General features: G+C 38.0%; 1 protein-coding gene and 1 pseudogene across 1 annotated transcript in view; one reads left to right on the top strand and one right to left on the bottom strand.

Annotated features, from left to right (window-relative positions):
• The window catches only part of SATB2 (SATB homeobox 2), a 199,937-nt gene that overhangs the window by 137,792 nt on the left and 45,090 nt on the right, over positions 1-17,055 (bottom strand). The gene's annotated exons all lie outside the window — the stretch shown is intronic.
• Positions 14,566-14,684, top strand: LOC126009943 (uncharacterized; annotated as a pseudogene).

Genomic DNA, 17,055 nt, shown 5'->3' with positions numbered 1-17,055 from the left:
TCCAGTTAATTTGCACAAAATTTATATAACTTAAGTAGGACTCTACATTTCAGATTAGGCTAGGTGATTTGCCTAAGGTCACAGGGACTAGAAACACATTGGCCTAATTCCAAGGCCCTGATTCTTCCCATAGCACCTTTAATACTCCAGAGGTCCCGCTAGCCTTTGAGATCTATATCAAGTAACACCTCCAGATGAACAGTACTCTTCTGGTTCCCCAGAAAGAATTACCCTGACTAAACTTTCTATTTGCCAGGAAAGCAGGTGACTATTAGTTCATATGGACTATCAGTTCATATTAGTTCACTTCGCTTTGCCATTAAACCATAGGCTACCCAACAGAGATTTGTTTTAGTCATAATTGTGTCACACTTAGAACCCAATCACCAAGCTCAGCATCCTGCATATAAAGGGCCCATCTAATAAATTTTTGGTTAATTAATCAGTGGTATTCAAATTACGCTAAATTTTTCATGCCATTATTTTTTTTAACAACCCTTGAGCATTTTTATTGATGGTCAACTATAAACTGAGTGGCTTTATATTTCCTCTAGCAACATATGTATATGTTATACAATTTCACCTTTACAATATTTCTACAAAGAACTCCCCCATTTCATAGATTAAAGATATTTTAAAAAGACTAACTCTGCAGATTGCAATAATGATGATAATAATAATAATATCTTTAAGTGCCTATTCTGTGATAAGTCTATTGCTAAGATTTAACATATATCATTTTCTTTGATCTTTACAACAAAGCAAATGGGCAAATGTTATCACATTTTTGCAGATGAGAAGAGCAGGGGCAAAAAGGTTAAGTAATTTCCCCAGATTATACAGCTTTCAAAACCACATAACTACTATTTAAACTCAGGATTTTATGACTCCAAAGCCCACATTCTTTCCACTATATCAAGATCCTTCCTACTATGTTATGTTGGCTAAATCTTCTTTTAAATAACTGAGGTAAGTACTTGAGATAAAAATTAATCTTTAATGGACTATTTAACCCATCTTGGTCACATTTAATAAATGGGCCAACCCAAATAAGAACAATAAATAACATACAAACAGAAGCAGCAGGCATGATTTGCGGGCAATAGCGCTGGTCTGACTTGAGGAACAAAGCCTCTATTTTATTGGACCCCAAATGCCACATACTGATTTAAAACAAAAAGGGATATACATTTATAAAAGTATATATATACTTTTATTTATATATATACTATATATATATATATATTGATCAAATGCATCTTTAATCCTTCATCCTTCCCTGATTTAATGCAACATCACAGAATGCTTACTGAGGAACAAGCAGAACAGTAGGGCAGTCTACAAATAGGCATCGTACTTACACTCATAAAACTTAGTCTACTAAGTCTAATAAGCAAAAACATAATTAAAACTTAACAAGTGCTAGGCATAACAATAATAGTATTCTATGAGGAGGAATCATCATATAGAGTCAGGAGAAAAGGCCTCAGGGATAAAAATGAGCTATTTTCCAGAAAAGCCTAAAAGGTGCCCAGCAAAAATGGTGGGAGTAGGTGCTATATGGCCAGAGAGACAGTACAGGGGGCAAGATACTCACCTTGCACACAGTGTTCCCCAATATCCTAAGTCCCACAAGTCCCCTGAACCTCATTAGGAAAGCAGGCTCCTCCAAAGCACCACTGGATGTGACCCAACCCCTCCCCCCGAATATCTGATGATCATAAAACAGAAAAAGTTTGGCCTGAGAAATATAAAGAAAGCCAATGTGTTTGGGAGTGGGAATTAGGAGAGTGAATGGTTAAGGATGGAAGCCAAAGGGATTAGAAAGGCTTCTGTAGGTGGCAGTGAGGATCTGGATTCTACTGTAAAGAGACTAGCAAATTGGGGAAGGGTTTTCAGCAGATGGCATTATTCAGTTTATCATTTTTAGTTGATTACTTGGGCTATGAGGGGAATTTAAAGTGAAATAAAAATGGAAGGAAGGAAGGAAGGAAGGAAGGAAGGAAGGAAGGAAGGAAGGAAGGAAGGAAGGAAGGAAGGAAGGAAGGAAGGAAGGAAGGAAGGAAGGAAGGAAGGAAGGAAGGAGCAGTAGAAGGGAAAAAAATTAAGCATTTCCACCTCTCTCTGTCCAATATGACTGAGCTTTTTGACACAAAAAGATTAATTATACTGAGAACAGATGACATTTCAAAGGTCCTAAGAATGTTCTGTTTACTAAGTAGAGTATAGAGTAGACATGTACTTGTTTTGTTATTTAACATTTGTTAGGGGCTGGATAGAAAATAAGAGTGAGTAAGGTGCTTGCCTTGCTAGCAGCCAACCCAAGCTCATTTCCTAGCGCCCCATCTAGTCATCCAGACCTGACCAGAAGTGATCTCTGAGCACAGAACCAGAAGTAAGCCCTGAGTAAAACCAGGTGTGGCCCCATTCAAACAAACAAAATTAATGGTAGTGCGCCAGGTAGTGACTGCTTTGAATGGGCTGGCACAGATCTATTCCACAACATCGCATATGCCAACCAGAAGTGATTCCCAAGTCCAGGAATGATTCCTGAGTGCAGACCCAGAAGTAACCACAGAGCAACACTGGGCCCAATTAAATGAGTACTGAATGATTATATCTCAGAATATTATAATCTCAAGCATGCTTTATAATTTCTTGTTTGACCCTTACATCAAGACATGAAGTTCTTTACTAATCCAAGTTCTAAGACGACAAAAAAATAAATAAATAAACAAACTTAACTTCAAATATAATTTTAAAAAAACCTTGTTAGACTTAAAATCTAAAATATTCTGTTCAGATATGTATCTTCTCTCATGGACTAGGTTCTGTGGACCAGCTTTCCCATTCTGTAGTTCTTGGATATTTGTCACTCCAATAACAAATATTCTTTTTGTTTGTTTGTTTGTTTGTTTTTGTTTTTGGGTCACACACACAGCAGCGCTCAGGAGTTACTCCTGGCTCTGTGCTCAGAAATCGCCCCTGGCATGCATGGGGGACATATGGGATGCGGAGATTAGAACCACAGTCCTTCTGCCTGCAAGGCAAACACCCTACTTCTATGCTATCTCTCCAGCCCACCAAATAATCTTAAATCTTGACATGGGGAATATTTTATTTAATCTGTCCTTGTATTTCCTGTTGTTTCTCCAGAGCTTTTCTTTTAGTCTCTGTATCCCTTGGTGGTTTAGTATCCTGCCATCTCATAAGATATTGAATAAATAGGGGCTGGTGAGGTAGCGCTAGAGGTAAGGTGTCTGCCTTGCAAGCGCTAGTCAAGGAAGGACCACGGTTCAATCCCCCGGCGTCCCATATGGTCCCCCCAAGCCAGGGGCAATTTCTGAGCGCTTCGCCAGGAGTAATCCCTGAGCATCAAACGGGTGTGGCCCGAAAAAAACAAAAAAAAAAGATATTGAATAAATAAATGTTAACTGAGTAGATGCTGAAGAAAAGAAGTGGTCTTATTGTAACTGATTGCATTTGATGTCATTTGCTGGTGTTCCTGCCCAACTGCTTTTTATATCAAGGGTTTGTTTGTTTAATATCCTTCCAGGCAACATTGGGACTGCTCATATTTCTATCTAAAGAATTCTAAATTGGAGGATTTTTCATCTCAAAATAGTCCAGGATTTATAAAAAATAGAGATTTCTGAATGCAAATAGCTTCATTTTGTGTGTAGGTTGCTTTTCTTAAAAAATTTGCAAAATAAAATTTAGCAGTAATAAAAGCATCCATTGTAGAAAATTTGAAAAATACAAAACAGTGTGAGAATACAGTTTTAATGTCACCCATTGTCTAAGGTTTTTCTCAAAGTAAATATTTTGCTAATAAGGTTATTAAAGTTCTTATTCCTATATCCTTTAAAATGTCTTTTTCTTACCCTACTCTTAGGTAGGGCTACATTTATATAGAACATTTTCTTTGCTTAATATAAAAAACATTTCCCATACATTAATTTATGGCTTCCTAATAATTGGTAGTATGTCAACAGTTATTATACTAAAGTTTATTTAACCAGTTCTTTAACTTTGACTTATTATTTTCAACGAAGCTAGTTTTTACTGAAAGCTAGCTAGAAAATGTGAGTGGAGAGAAAAACAGAAGTATGTATTTGAGAGAGAACACAGGTTTTTCCAGAGTGGAATGAACAAATAAAAATAAAGACAAGGAAGCAAGATACATGTTCAGAGGAGAACGCAGACTTGAAGAAAAAGTTATTTAAACATTCACATTGTTTAGTTTTCCTTAATATGGGCTCACAACACTAATAAATGCTTTTGTATTTGAATGTCACTCTGTGATAGCCAACCATAATTAATGAAAATTCTGAATTATATTCTGAGTTAAACTCCTGATTAATTTTCACTGATATATAAAAATAAATGTGCTAGACCCTGGTGGAGGAAAATGTGTACACTGATAGTGGGTGTTAAGTTTGTTACATGTATGAGGCCATTATTAACATTATTATAAGTCACAGTACCCCAACAGGTTTTTTTTGAAAACACACACAAAGGTCACATACCCATGAAGATACCCACAAAAGCAAAGGAAGGGAAAGAACCTCAATTAAATGCTATGCTGAGAAGGTGATCAGGGTAGAACTCCCTTCTCAAAGGACTGCCAAAGGGACTAAGAAAAAGTCAAGGCTTACTCAGTAGAAGAATGTTACCACCAGGACAAGCAAAAAGATGAGAAGCTCACTGAAAAGCAGCCGGAGGAAAGCTCCTGCTGGCTCTGATTTAGTGCCCTTGCCTTTGCCAGCCACCTAAGGATGATTATCATGTTAACCGACAGAATACAAAATAACTACAAAATACAGGTAGCAGATGTAATTGACAAAACCAGTAACTCCTCAATAATGGTTGCTTAGTTTAATTAAAATTATACCCATTTTTTTAAGTTTTTTTCTTAAAAAAAAAAAACATAGTATAAAGCAAATCTGGATGATAAATGACTTGGTATAAGTTTGGGTACAATCTCAAAAGAAAACTATATAATTTAAGTCAGAAATTATTCATTTAACATGTAGGCTTAGCAGAAAATGTATTCTGTTTGAAAATATGAAAACTGAGTCTTGCTTAAATGCTTTCTTTTTCATTCCTCCCCCATAAGGCATATAAAAACACTATCTTTAATCACACCAAAGCCCACATAAGCGGTATTTTAAAGGTAATTTGGCCTTATTATTTTTATCTATCAAACTATGATTTGACATTAGAAGACCGGACTACCCCTTGTCCTTCTTGGTTATGCCCTTAAAAATAACTGATACTTGCCTAAGAGCTTTAAACTTGTAAAAAACCCCTCTCAGTAGCCCAAATCTCCATATCTTAATATCATAAAAGCTGGAACTGTAAAATAAAATCTGTTAGTAGCTGAAATCTTAATGAGGTTCTACAAAGAAGTGGCTTTTTTTTTTTTTGCAATGACTCAATGCATGGAAACAGTTGAGTAATTATAAATGCATGGGCTGAATGTGAATTGGCAAATATAATACCACAGAATGTACCCAGCACTAGGGTTGTCCCAGTTCAAAAGAGACGATATTCCTTCACCAATGCAGGCACACAACTAACCTGAAATGTCTTTGGCTGAGAGATAGGTGTGAGCACAGAAAATTATGTCCCCCAACTCCCCATTTACATGGTGACAATCTGTTCTGGCCCACCCTCAACCTGCTCTTCCACAACAAAGCAGTTCAAAAAGAGTCTTGCAGAATACTTGTTTCATCCTAAATCATGAAAGTCAAAGACAATTGGACGAGAACAGTTCTCAGAACTGAGGGGGAGGGGGCATTAGACTGCCTCCCTCCCCAACACCACTTTGAAGGAGACCTATGGATATGAAGCTTTGAGTAGCCAACAGAGGAACAAAAGCATTCGGTCTAAATGGGTCCAGGAATCTGCCCTTACATAAGTGGCCAAGTAGTCTGAATCTTGAACTCACCCGCAAAGTGTTTGTCCCCTGAGAAGGATCTGAGAGAAAGAGAGTGAACAGGCAATTGATGGGTTAGAAAAGAGGTGGGCACATTTGGGGGGTGGAGGGCGGAGCAAGAAAGACAAGCACATCAGACCAGCCTTATTTTAGAGAAAAGAAAAGGAATTTCCTCACAAGTATTCACTGAACCTTCACATGTAAATACAAACTTAGAATATGTCCTCAAAATATTTTAGTACAATTATTCATGATATAGAAATCAAACTCCACATGCTTATTTCTAGTAGGATATATATACCATATATATTATATATAGATACACACACATATATACTTAAATAGAAAATAAAAAGCTCTTGTGGCCAAACTCTCTTGAATCTATTCTTATTTTAAAAATTCCAAAAATTTAGGAATGGTTAGTTACATGAATATTGCATGGGCCATGGTAAGTACTAATATTTACTCTTTGCATCCTGCAAAACTTTTTAAAAATAGGCAGTCTTTACAATTATACCCCAAACAAGGTAGCAGGCTAAAGCGTAAATACAGTGAAACCCTCTATTTTCCTGATTACATTTCCATAGTTCTCACTGATTATCCCTGAGACCATTAAATTTCAACCCTATATGTTAATAATGTGTTTCGTTTTCACAATGTGCAGTGCTTTGTGAGAAAGCCCAGGGAAACAGCAACTAAGCTAGCTAACAATCCACCCTCTGAGAGCCAAACCTTCCTTCCCTAAGAGCCTACTGAGAGCTGGAGACTGCCACTGCAAGCCATAGGGCTGCTAATCCTCAGCTAGTCCTCCCCATAAAAGACCTCTAACCTATCTCTGTGCAGCTGCCCTGTGGGAGGTATGAGCCAGAACAGACCTGGATGCCACAGCTCTCAGGTAAGGTGCAGCCCAGGCTACAAGATACATTTCTGGAACTTGCATAGTGAACCAAGGAAATTCTTCTAGGAAAGCCTGTTTTAGAATTTTGGGAAGGAGGCCTCAATAGGAAGGGGAGCAAGTGGCAGGACTGACTCAGTGGCAGAATCTCCCCTACCTTGTGGGGGAGGATGCAAATTCACCACCCCAACCCCTACCCAGCACCTACAAAGCAATTACAACACTGTCATTGGAGACCCACAGTCTGGCAATCAGGGCCATGTTCCCCTGAGAACCTGGATCAAAGAGTGCAAACACCACAGAGGAGCAAACAACCTCAATGAGGTCCGAAATCACTTTGTGCCACCATGTGCCCAAGCAACACAACCTCTGTGTGAGAATGGTGCATGCGAGTCCTCACTTGAGTGATTGCAGTGATGATGGGGAAAGATGCAGAGGAGCAGAACGAATCAAGGGAATGGAGATGGAAGAGAGGATGGGGATGTCCATGGACAGAGCTGTTGAGGAAGAGATGACCAGAAAAAAGATGGGATGTGCTAAACAAAGACACAGTGATTGTGTGAATTTGTATGGGTAGATATTATTTGCAATAAGTTACTAAAGATAATATTTATGAAGTATGGTGTTACTTATTAAATAATAGTTTAATTTTTCTGTTATCAAGCTTTTCATGATTGAATTTTAGATATACAATGCTCAAAACCCTTTACCAATGCACAATTCCTGCCACCTATGTCACCAGTTTCCTTCCAGTCCCTGTGGTAGATCTCCGTCCCTCCCTCCCCCATCTCTCTCTCCCCCATCTCTCTCTCTCTTTCCTCTCTCTCACTCTTCCCCCCCCCCCCCACTCTCTGTCTCTCTCTCCCCTCTTCCTTTTTAGACACTGTGGTTTGCACTATTGTTATTACAGGAGTATCATGCATAGCACTTTATCTCTACTCAACATCCAGTTCTCATGTCATTTCCAATTCTCATGTCATAGTGGTCCCTTCTCCTCCACTATTTGTGGCAAACTTTCTACCATGGACCGACTGGTTCTCCAGGCCCTTATTGCTATATTGTATGAGTAAAATTACCATGCTATCTTTTTTAACATACCACAAAAGAGTGAGGTCTATCCTTTTCTCTGACTCATTTCGCTCAGCATAATCCTCTCCATATCCATTCCTCTCAGTGGTCCTCAAACTATGGCCTGCGGGCCACATATTGTATTTGTATCTATTTTGTTTCTTCATTGCAAAATAAGATATATGCAGTGTGCATAAGAATTCATTCATAAGTTTTGTTTTTACTATAGTCAGACCCTCCAATGGTCTGAAGGACAGTGAACTGGCCCCTGTTTAAAAAGTTTGAGGACCCCTGCAAGATCACTTAATTCTTAAAATAACCATAAAGTAATTTGGGATCTTAATTCATTTACAAATGAAGTACAAAATTAAGAAACTTTCCTAAGGTCAGATCCCCTGCCAGGACCTGAACATTCCACTAAAAAGTCTCTGTACAACTTACTTAAAAAGTTCTCCATTGTGGGGCCACAGACATAGTGTAGTGAGTGGTTAAGGCATTTTTACACACAGTCAATCCTGATTTATCCACAGACAATACCTTGTGTGTCCGAATCATAGAAAACAAAGCCAGAAGCAAGTCCTGAGCTGGTTTGCCACCAAGCCCCCGACAAGAAAAGAAATTTCTTCAGTGAGAGTCAATTTTAAAGTACATAAAAATAGTGGAAAGCTAGAATTTTGCAATAATCTATAGGAATCAAAGGTCCCAATCCAGGAAAACCAGGGTGTACAATGCACTCACTTTCATAATCACTTTATGTGAAGTCAGAGACTAGCTTCTTAAACAGAAAGTGATTCAAACTGGAAATGTTAGATCCATAATTTAAAAAATTCCTTAAAGCTACTCTAGGAAATAAAATCATAAAAGAGTATCAGGCAGGAATTAGGTTTCCTGGCCCAGGGTACTCACATTTCAGAATATTGGAAGAATCTGTAGAAATAATATAATGATTAAAAGAATAAAAGTAAAATAATTTTTAAAAATACATCAGAATTCTAGAACAAGCCAATTTGCAGTGGTTGGGGTGGGGTGATTGAACTAAAACCAGCAGTAATCAGGGCTTTGTCCTTACTCTGCTCAGGGATCATTCATGGTGGTGTTCAGGGAACCCTGTATGGTGTGGGGATTGAAAAGAGGTTTGGCTGTACAAAAGGCAAGTGTCTTGATCCCTATTCTATCTCTCTGGCACTCAGAAGAAGGTTTTTTTCCAGTCTTTGGGCCATACCCAACCTGTGCTTGGTGGTACTACTCTAAACTCAGAGTTTGCCCCTGGCAGTGTTTAGGGAACTAAGCAGTAGAGGGAACTGAACTGGATCTCACACATACAAGGCAAGCGTTCTGCCATTGAATCATGTTCCCAGTCCCATAGAATAAGTCAAAATTTAACTCAAGCATCAGAATTTTAAAGTGGAAAAGTTCAGTCCACCAAGTATAAAATCGTATCCTTAAGGGATCTAAGAATGACAGAAACATTTGAGAAAATTTTCACAATATCTTAGATCACAGATACTTAAACATTTTAAACAACTTAAACTCTTTACTACTTCAAAATTCAACGCTATCCACGCACTGTCAAAACATTTATGACATGGGAAATTTTGATTAATTTTTGGTACTTTTATATTTAGAAATTTGTGATTGCTGTGTGTGTGTGTGTGTGTGTGTGTGTGTGTGTGTGTGTGTGTGTGTGTGTGTGTGTGTGTGTGTAAGAGAGAGACATTTAGTTAGTAGACCCCATCTGGGCTTGCAACACACAGTTTAAGAGGCAAGATCTTAGTGTACTTAAAGACAGTTTAGCTAGACACACTGAGCCTAACTGAATATGCTCTAGCCTCAAAGTCCATACTCAGACTTAAAGACCCCACACACTGTCTTTGGCCTTTTCCCATTCAACATTTGGCCAATGATTTGGATGAAAATGATGATTGTTGAATTCACAAAGTCAACAGGATTGGTATAAGTTAGAAACAAAGGCACAATTCATAAGAATAATTTTTCTTTGACATATACATATAAAAATTTTAAGGGGCTGGAGCGATAGCACAGTGGTAGGGCATTTGCCTTGCATGCAGACAACCCCCAGACAGACCCCTGTTCAATTCCTGGCATCCCATATGGTCCTCCGAGCTTGCCAGGAGCTATTTCTGGGCTTAGAGCTAGGAGTAACCCCTGAGTGCAGCCAGGTGTGGTCCAAAAACAAAAAAAAATTTTTTTAAGAAATGTATTTAGAGGAAATGGAGAATAGTGTGTGGATTGCATGGATTCAAACACTGCTTTGCTGGTAGTCAACTGTGTTTACATATAGTATTTATGTAATTTATGTATAGTATTTACTTATACATAAGCATATATATGTATATATATATATATATATATATGTGTGTGTGTGTGTGTGTGTGTGTGTGTGTGTGTGTTTAACTAACAAATGGTTTGTCTGTTTCCAGTGCTGATGTTTTCAGTTTTCACTTTCCAGTGCCGATGCCTTAATTAGCCACTAATCATGGCAGCCACTGTGGCAGGAGAAAATTCTGTCCTAAAACACTGCTGATTATCTACAGAGAGGAGCTGCTGGGGGACTTGATTTAGACAAACTGAGGGCTCTGTTTAGGAAGGAGGGACACACAGACAGGAATGCTACAGTCAGAGGCAGGACTGTGAGCAAAGCCAGGAGGTCTAAATACCCACTAAGCTACACATTGTTGTTAAATTTGACTAACACTCAAGGTAACTGAATTACAGATAGAAAATTTTACTTTACCTACAATTCATGTTTAAAAAAGAAAGCAACTTTGTATTAAGTAATTAAATATGAGCCACTAGGGAGATTATCTGCTGAAAAATAAACAATACCCTTACAAGATCAGGAATGTAGCTCAGTGGTAGAGTGCATGCTTCACACATATGAAGCCCAAAGTTTGATCCCTAGCATTAAGTTCTTTAAATAAAGATAATAATTATGATAATGTTCTATAGAAAGTCTAGTTCATCTGATCAGTTAGCTTTGGAAGACCCTGGACAGCATATAAAAACCAAATCTAAAGTGTAAAATCAAAAAGGAAACAAATGCAATAATAGATTTCTGTTGTTATCGACCTTATCAAAAAAAATCTTTTTGGTTTGTTTTGTTTTTGTTTGGGGGACACACCCAACAGTGCTTCAGAGTTACTGCTGGCTTTGCACTCAGGTATCACTTCCTGCTGGACTCTGGGGATGATATGGGATGCCAGTGATTGAACCTACGTCAGCCTCACAGAATGCGAGTGCTCTACCTATTGTGTATCTTTCTGGTCCTCAAAAAATACTTAAAATGGTATAATCTTTACTTTCTAAATTTATAAGTTGACATACAAAGAAAATATATCAGTACAGACTTGGAAAACAACTTCCTTTACTATCTTCAGGAATCGTAAAAGTAGAGCAAACATATATCACATATATACACACATATACAAATACATCACCTCATAAAGAAGCTCCTAAACATTGTAAGCAGCTAAGCACAGATGAGATCATGTTTCATGTAAAATGTCATGGAAGAGAGAGATATTCTAAGATACTAGGGAATGAAGAGGACAGACTATGTTCTATGACCAATGACAATCATTAGAGTCCACTCCAAGTTTTCTCTTTTCACAGTTAGTTATGCTATTGCATTCAGTTATGCTATTACTTTTTTCACCCATCCTTAAAACATAATACCTATTGATTAAGTGGTTTGGCACAGAATAATTTTATTTTCACTTTTAATTTGGAGTCAAATACAAATAGTAACAAAGATACCTAAAAACAAAGTGTGGCCCTCTTTCAATTTTGAAACTTCCAGGGAGCTGAAAGGTTCACTCACATGCTCTGCACACCATAGTTCCAATCAGAAGCAACAGTCCCCACAAGCACACCACCAGATGTAGCCCCTGAACACTACTGGGTATTGCCTCAAAACAAAGAAAAATTACCAGAATATATATATATATATATATATAAAGGCTGTGTCCAAAAAGAGAATTCCATAGGCTGTAGGAGCCTCCTCTATATAGGAGGCTTGGGCTCCATTCCAGGCACTGCCTGATCCCCAGAACTAACTCCCAAGCACCCAACCATAAGTAGCCCAAAGCATTAAGACATGACCCCCCCCACCCCACCCCCCAAAAAAAACAACTTGCTGCCATATGTCATGTACAAAACCAGTTTGGGCCAGATAAACAGAACCAATGCTAGTTTGTGCCCTAAGGGGAAGAAAATGTACATTAAATTGATAGAGATAAAGAATAAAGCATTGAATTTAAAAGGTCAAAAGCTGGCAGACCACATGTAGACTTCACAGATACAGCAAAGCTAACTCCTCAGACAAAATGATGGCAAACCAATGCATGTATTGTATGCAAATTACTGTTTACTTTAAAAATCAAGAACTTATATTCTAAAAATAAGCAGTATATTAAATTGGGGGGGGCACACCCAGTAATGAACTCAGAAATTGCTCCTGGCTTGGGGGAACCATATGGGACACTGGGGGATGGAACACAAGTCTGTCCTAGGTTAGTCAGGAGCAAGGCAAACTCCCTACCGCTTGCACCACTGCTCCAGCCCCAGCAGTGTATTATTTTGGCTAGCATATGCAGATGTTGATTTTTAATGATGCATACATGAAAATTAAATTATGTAATGCAATGTTTCTAAACACTTCAAAAAAGAGGAAGTTCAAGACTCATTTTTTTCTATACCATGTTATAAATCCACCTACAACTGAGGTTACATTTTTCAATGGGAGGAATCTGTGTGGAACCTGCATTCTATTTAGTATTGCTTTGTTTTTAAAGATGGACCATAGTGATATAGATAGCCTTTCTACTGCAGGAGATAATGTTTAGAACTTCAATTTCTCGGGGCCAGAGAGATACTAAGGCACACAGGGCACTTGCCTTGCAAACAACAGAACTAGATTAATCCCTAGCACCCCATCTAATTCCCCAGGACCACTGACCCCCACCCAGGAGTAATTCCTGAGTAAAGAGGTAGGAGTAAGTGCTGAGCACCGCTGGGTAAACTAAATTCAAATTCAAAATATTTTCTAGCTCATCTTCCCCTTGTACTGCTGGATTGGACTGTACCTGTGGAAGTAATGAGGGAGGGTGAAGTTGGGGAGCAAGACTCCTCGTTATCACTCCATCATGGCCACACTGACTTGTCTTTCCCTTTGTACACACTACATAGGCCAGAGTTGGTAATGACCTGTGCAGACAATCACAGAGATGAATTGCTTTTCTGTGTACACTGCTTTTCTCTGTGCCTGTTGGTTTAGCAGTGAAGGCTACTTGAGAGATCTTAAAAGCACTACAGAACAAAACCTTTGTGGGGGAGGGTGTGATGTGTGTGTGTGTGTGTGTGTGTGTGTGTGTGTGTTTTAAAAATAACATATATCTGGGGTCTGAGTGGTAGCACAGTGGTAGGTTTGGGCATTTGCCTTGCATGCAGCTAACCCAGGACAGACCAGAGTTTGATTCCTGCCATCCCATATGGTCCGCCCTCCCCCAGCCAGGAGCGATTTCTGAGCACCACAGGGTGTGGCCCCAAAACAAAAACAAACAAAAACAAAACCCATATCCACAGATATCCACAGTAGATTGTGTTCCCTGATCCCTGACCTTGTTGAACTCTGACCCACAAGGACACTTGGATAAAACAATCCTAATCCCAGTCTCTGAGATTAGTTGAATAATATTGGAAGCCTCGAATGGACTGTGGTAAATTTACTGGCCAGAGTATAAAACAAGTCACTGTGTTTTGGCTGAAATATCCCATCTCCTTTGGTCTTTGAGTTCAACTGCCATTTACTCTCCAATCCTTCCTCATAGCCAGATAACTTGACAATTCCATAGCCTGAATTAATATTGAATTGAACATTGTTCAATATTACCTGAAATTTTGTTTCTTCCCAAAGAAGACTAAGAATTATCGCCTATATTGATCTCCAATAAGGAAAAGAGATCGCAATTCAAAAAAGCTGACGCCCCAGCTCATGTTCTAACTTTAACGATGGAATATTTCGACTCCAGGAGAATGAATGCTTCATTATTTCAACTGGCTACTCCAGGTGGTCACTCTACTTTTTAATGTAATGTACTACACAGGAATGACATCATAAGACTATCATAAAGGCAAGTGCTAAAACCTATGATGAATTTTCCTACTATAACTAAGCAGTTAGTAAGTGTAAAAGGTAGATCAAAACATACACTAATGGCCTGGTAAAACATTTACATTCGCCTCGGTACATACAAAAAATAAAGCGTGCTTCTTTAAAGCTATAAAAGTCCTTTCTGCCTCTTCTAAAACTCCATTATTAGTCTAAGATACCCTAGATAGCTAGAGACGTTTCTTCTAATTAAGAAGCCTAAATAAGTGATTGTTAATAAATGGCTTTTATTCATCTGGGATAAATTCTTAATTCTTATGATAAACATCTCATTTCAGAGAAAATGCTATTTTAAATTCACATCACATTGTATCACTTACTATACTCTGTCAGATATATTCCATTTTCATACTCTAACAAATCTTCTTTTGCCACCTCTGCCAAGACTTCCTTCCAAGTCACTCTTTAGAACTTAAGAAAAAGCAATTTTCCCATTCTATCTTTGTCATTTCTGTCTCATTTAAAACTTTGCTGCGATTATTCTCACTGTTCTGACTGTGTAAAAACCAGGGCAGGCTAAACATTTCCTCTAAGAAGACCATATATGTGTCTCCAAACCTAGGTTTGATCCTATATGGTTGGTGATAAAAACAAGTCTTATGGGAGATATGACTATGATTCTAATTGGTCCACCTGGCTAAAGCACAGCAAAGCTACTGTATTACTTTTGGAGAGAACCAATGCTAAGATGAGGTTTACCAGTTAAATGGATTATAAATTCAAAAAAACAAACAAACAAAAAGAAAAGCCAACTTGAGGATCTCCAGGAGTTGGACAAATGTCTCAAAGGAGGCTTTGTATACAGGAGCCCCAGAGTTTATTCTTAGTGCATGTTCCTGATAATCACTGAGTGTGAAATTCCACACGCAATAATAAAGTAAAATAAAAACTTAATTCCACTTTCCCTGAGTAGAATTTATCATTCAGTAGCTCACCAAAGACATTACGATAAGATAATCCCCTCTACCTTTTAAATTATACTTTTAAGTGTATTCAACATTATCTGAAAGAAGGAGAATACTACCACCCCGACTTGAATACTGTTTTAGTTATAAATTGTTTTTGCCCTGCCTCAGTTAGGGATTTTTTTAACAGTCTTTTAGAGGAAGAGGGCCACACCGAGGGGTGCTCAATGCTTCATAGTGGCTCTATGGTCAGGTAGCCCTGCAAGTGCCTGACTGCCTGTTCTATCACTGGCCCCCATAAATCATCTTTTCAAATGAACGCTATCGTGTTCTAGGCACTAAGCTAAGACTATCACTGGTTGTCAGTTTATCTTCACAACAGGATAGAAAGTAGGTACTTTTTAAATTTACAGATAAATAGAGGCTTACAGAGGTTAATAAATGTCACAAAGCAAGAAGCAGAGTTGTTGGAATAACTTATAGACCAGAGGAGAGGGAAAAAAGGCAAGAAATGGAACTTCACTCTATAGTGTGGATTACTTCTGGAAGGAACAGAGACCAATGCAACTAACAGTTTTGGATGAATGGACTGTTGGACTGGGATAGGAATCCTGATTGGAACCAGGTTCACCATTCAAGTTCAACTGCAGAGGGAGCAGATATATCAGAAAACACATAAAGAAAAAGATTCAAAAAAAGAACATGGTTAAATTAAGCAGAAAAGCTCAACTCTGAAAGAAGGGAGGAAACTTAAGTCAACTGAGAGGAGATACAAAAGAAGAACAACCAGGTGGTACTGCCTGGTCCCAGACTTCTTAATAGAAAGCACCATTGAGCTGACAGTCAAAAGACAATGGATAGGATCTATGTTGTAGGGAAGGAGTGAGGCAAACTTTGAATACACAAAAAATAAATGCTGAGGATTTCTGCTTTATTTTGGGATAGTCTTCCTTGGCATTTTTCCTATCCAAAAGCTAACCAGACCTAACCCTGCTTAGCTTTCAAGATTGAGTGCAGTTAGGTTGAACTAGCCATAGGCTTAGTTAGCATTTCTAGAGAATAAAAGAGAGGAAGAGAGAACCAATTAAGAGGAGGAAAACAGAAGATACAAGGGCCATGTATGCTAACAAAATATTAAAAAAAAAAAAAAGCAAGATCTCCAAAAAGCCAAGGGTGCCAGCTATGAGAGGACAACCTCATGCAGAAGATGAACCCCCTCATGTGGCTGTAAGCCCCCATTACCCTGCACAACTTCCAGGCAAGAGCATCTGCTTTAGACCATCACTGAGTAGTCTGTTATGGATTCTATGTGACTGTCTTCTCTTTACAATGTAGTCACAAGTCTCCCCCACCCAAGGCAAGTACCAAATTTCTTTATATCTCTCAAAGTTCTTTTTTTCCCCTTCACATATTAAAAAAAAAAAAAAACACTGAGACTCATACATACCAGCTGTAAGTACTTTTTCCTGATAGGTGAAGAAGAAATCAGTGATAAGGCAAAAAATAAACAAAAGACATCTCTCCTAAAAGGACCAAACACATATAAAAAATAAAAACTCTATGTTTACTTTGCATGCATGAGATTCCTGGATATACATAGAGAATGTAATTGAGCCAGTGATCAGGAAGAGACTATAACAAATTGTCCTATTAGAAAGAATCTGTATCTGTGATCTCCTAATTCCCCTATGGGAACTAAGTGTAAATATTTAAAACAAAAAACACTATTTCCAAGAATCATTACAGAATCTTTTTTGACATCTATTATAAATTAATCTATGAGCTATTTTTGCTAGATCAGTGGTTCCACAAATCAAGTGAAAACTATTAAAAATAAGTATTGTTTGTATCATCTCATAATTTTTAGGTTTATTTTTGAAATTTAGTGTTTATCCTAAAATGTTTTCAAAAACATCATCTGACTACTTTTTTTGCATCACAGATTTAAAATCCTTAATTTTGTTGATAAAAAAATGGTTTTTGGTTGAAACACTTCAATCACCTGCCTGCTTAATAATGAAGCAATATTTAGAGTCTAGTTTTCTACACTGTCCGA

Source organism: Suncus etruscus, chromosome 5, assembly GCF_024139225.1.
Source record: "Suncus etruscus isolate mSunEtr1 chromosome 5, mSunEtr1.pri.cur, whole genome shotgun sequence".
In the NCBI taxonomy this organism is placed as follows: Eukaryota; Metazoa; Chordata; class Mammalia; order Eulipotyphla; family Soricidae; genus Suncus; species Suncus etruscus.
This window is presented reverse-complemented; position numbering and strand designations above follow the sequence as displayed.